The following is a 3,811-nucleotide window of genomic DNA, read 5'->3' as shown; positions in this document are numbered from 1 at the left end:
ATGAAAATGGTAGAGATGGATTCCTTGAATTTTTCTGATAATTTTTCATATATAAATTATTTAATTTGGAGTTACGGTTAATTTTCTATGATTTTTAGAAGTTTTAGGCATTTTCTGGAATTTCCTGAATATAAACAAATCCAGAAACATTACTCGTCAGCATGACGTTGGCATGACGTCAGCAAGTCAACAGGGGCCGGCTCGGGTCAAACCTGACGTGTGGGGTCCACACGTCAGTGGCACAGGGGCTAATCCCGCGTTGACTCGGGCTTTGACCCGCTACGGGGCCCGCTGTCAGTGTCACAGGGTTAGTTAGCAGGGTCATTAGCCCCTAACGACGACGCCACGTCAGCACGCCGGAGACCAGCCGACGGCGACCATAGAACACGGCGGGGCACGCCGGACTTGCGCTAGAGGCGTCAGTTTGGCGCGCTGAGGGCACTAGGGGATGGCCCTTGCTCCCGCACATCCAGAGGACCGAGTGGGAGGTCGTGGGGTCGCCGGAACTCATGCCGGCGACGAGCTTTGGCGGCGATGGTGTTCGGTTGTGCTCGGGCGCGTCGCTACGATGCATCAGTGAGCAAATGGAGAGGCTGGGCAGCACCTGCTAGACATGGGGAGCACTAAGAGAAGCTCAGTGAGGCCAGGGGAGCACGGAAGCTATGCGTGCAGCAGCAATGGCGGACGGTGGCTTCGGTGCTCGTGAGGAACGGCGCTACGGCACGGAGGGGAGCATGCTGAGTTAGGGGAGAGGGTCAGTGACTCACGGCGATGACGAGGGGACGCTCGGCGAGGTCGGGGACGGTCCGGAGCCGGCGAATTTGACGAAGATGGCCGGCGGTCCCGAGGTTGAAGAAGGCATCGAGGGCGGTGTTGTGGCACGTCCGGGGCCTCGTGGCTCGTTGAGGAGGTAGAGGGAGGACCGGCGGAGCTTCCTGGGGCGTCGGTGAGCCGTGGGGTGGCCGGTAGCCACGGTGGCTCTCGTCGGTGGCGGCGGCTCCGTTCGGTCGCGGGAGGGGAAACAGAGGAGCGAGGGGGAGGGAGGTCCAGAGAACGAGGGAGAAGTGAGAGGGGGGTCGGGGCTGCGTGGCGTCTCCAGGCGCATCGAGGAGGGAGGCAACCAGGCAGGAGGTGGCCAAGCGTGACGGCGGTGCTCGCCACCGAGCTGCTTCGTGCGCTGGCACGGGAAGAAGACAGGAGAAGGGGGGCCAGGTGGGCTGGGCCGCTGGGGGAGCTGGGCCATGTAAGTGGCACCAGGTAGGTGGCCCAGGTGGCCTTCTCTCCCTCTCTCTGTTTTTATTTACTGTTTTCTATTTTTGTTCTGTTTTATTTAATTGGCACTGAATTTTAATTCAAACAGAGTTTGAAAACAGTGCCAAAACTCCCCTGGATATTTTTAAGTCACTTAATGGACTTCTCCACATATAACAAAAATATCTCAGGTCATTTGAAAATATATTGATTATATATTATGAATATAACTCCAAATTCAAATAAAATATTGATTTAAAATTAGAGCCCAATAATTCCTTAGAAATGTCCCAAAATTTTGGTTTGATTTATAACTCTTGCCAAAATTGTCAGAGCTATTTCTAGGGCATTTTGGATTTACTGATTGCAATTTTAGGGTTTCTTGCCCCTCTTTTATTTAGGATTTTGAGGCTTCCAATTTCCCTCAGTTCAAATTTCAGAATTTAAACATGATGCACACATGAAGCTAGCCTAGAGCATTACCAGAAGCTAGGGATGTGACACCTTTATCCTGGCCATTTTCGGTCTGGGGGCTCGACATCCTCGGCCCCTTTCCCCGAGCTGTCGGGGGCTTTGAGTACTTGTACATTGCAATCGACAAGTTCACAAAGTGGCCGGAAGTGTAACCAGTGAGGAAGGTGACAGCATAGTCAGCAGTCAAGTTCTTCAGGTCGATTGTTTGCCGTTTCGGGATCCCTAACAGGATCATCACCGACAACGGCACGCAATTCACGAGCCGCACCTTCATGCAGTACGTCCAAGATCTTGGCGCCAAGGTCTGCTTCGCTTCTGTTGCTCATCCGAGAAGTAACGGTCAAGCGGAGAGGGCGAATGCTGAAGTGCTGCGCGGGCTCAAGACCAGGACTTTTGACAGGCTGCACAAGTGCGGAAAGAACTGGATTGAGGAGCTGCCAGTGGTTCTTTGGTCGATCAGGACGACGCCAAATCGATCCACTGGCCAGACACCTTTCGCTCTAGTCTATGGAGCAGAGGCAGTTCTCCCCGCGGAACTCGTATATGGGTCACCTCGAGTGCTCGCTTATGATGAGCTTGAGCAAGAGCAGCTGCGACAAGATGACGCGCTGCTCCTTGAGGAGGACCGTCTTCAGGCTGCTGTATGAGCTGCTCGATAGCAGCAAGCTTTGCGCCGCTACCATAGCTGCAAAGTTAACGCTAGAAGTCTCGAGGAAGGCGACCTTGTTCTTCGGCGCGTTCAGTCCGCCAAGAATTCCAACAAGTTGACGCCGAAGTGGGAAGGCCCTTACCGGGTGAAACGAGTCACTAGGCCTGGCGCTGTCCGCCTTGAGACCGAAGATGGCATTCCGGTGAGCAACTCCTGGAACATTGAGCATCTTCGTAAGTTTTACCCGTAAGGCGCGGTTGCCGGAACCTGTTCCGGCAACCACCTTTTGTACAAGTCTTGCCGATGTTGCATGTAATCCTTTGTACAAAGCCGGGCGCAGATCCCGTGCATAAGTAAAGCTCTTGTCATTTCGTGCTTTCTACTTCTTTTGCAAGCGTTATCTGACACTTTGTGCAGTGCCTACCACCGGTAAGCAATAACGAGTCGCAAGGCTCCATATCTTTATTTTCTCTTCTTTCTTTTTCTCAAAAAGGAAAGGAAGGTTCCCTCGCCCACAAGTTTGCCGGGGGGAAAGGAGAAGATAATGGTGTGGACCAGGCGTCGTTCAAGGAAGTTTCGCCTTACCGGAAAGCAAATGACAGAAAAGCTAAGTGGCCAAAGTTTGAGCAATCAGTTTTAATTTTTAAGTTATCTTCCTCGAACGACCGTGCTTTGTATGGAAAACCTGTGCGCGGAGGAACCAACTCATAGCTAGTTGCGCCCTTACTTTGTTTCGAGTCCGCTCAACAACTTAAGTGAGCTGCAACTAGTTGCGACAAGGTTTCTTGTCGGTGGCGGCACCGCCACCAGGCTGCTGACGTCCCGCACTCAGCGCTCGCGGCCCAGGTGCCCGCGCCGACAAGTTCCCTAAAAGCGTAGGGCAAAAACATACAAAGGAAGGAATCAAGTAAAGGAAATAACACAACAATCTCTACCCAAAATAGAGTTATATTACAAGATAGCTTGTCGCAGCTCTAACAGATTGTTCTCATGACATGACCAGCAGCGACAAAGAAAAAGAGAAAAAGGGCGGCCTAATCTACGCGATCGCCCTCAACCCTCTTGATCCCGCTCACCTTGTCCACAATGGGTGCGACAAGGGTCTTGAGCGCTTCCAGATCAGCATCCGGCGGCAAGGTCCTGAGGACGTTTGTGAGGTTGAGGCCTGGGTTGCGGAAGGCCACCTTCACCAGCACCTTTTGAAGAGCTCCCGCGCAGATCTTGCACGACTTGTCGGCCAACTGCTTTGGGATCTTCTCCCGGAGTCGCTGGAGGGCCGTCGCCACGCCTTTGAAGAACAAGATGAGCTTGGCACTGGGTTGGAGGTGCTCATTGGAGGAATACCCGAGATCCTCCATCCCCAGTTGCGCCAGCTCCCCGTCGATGGCTGCGGCAACATTCACGAGACCCTCGGTCCAGTGCTCCACATTCTCCCCT

This window comes from Triticum aestivum, chromosome 5B (assembly GCF_018294505.1).
Source record: "Triticum aestivum cultivar Chinese Spring chromosome 5B, IWGSC CS RefSeq v2.1, whole genome shotgun sequence".
Classification (NCBI taxonomy): domain Eukaryota; kingdom Viridiplantae; phylum Streptophyta; class Magnoliopsida; order Poales; family Poaceae; genus Triticum; species Triticum aestivum.
The sequence above is the reverse complement of the archived record's forward strand: the minus strand, read 5'-3'. Positions refer to the sequence as shown.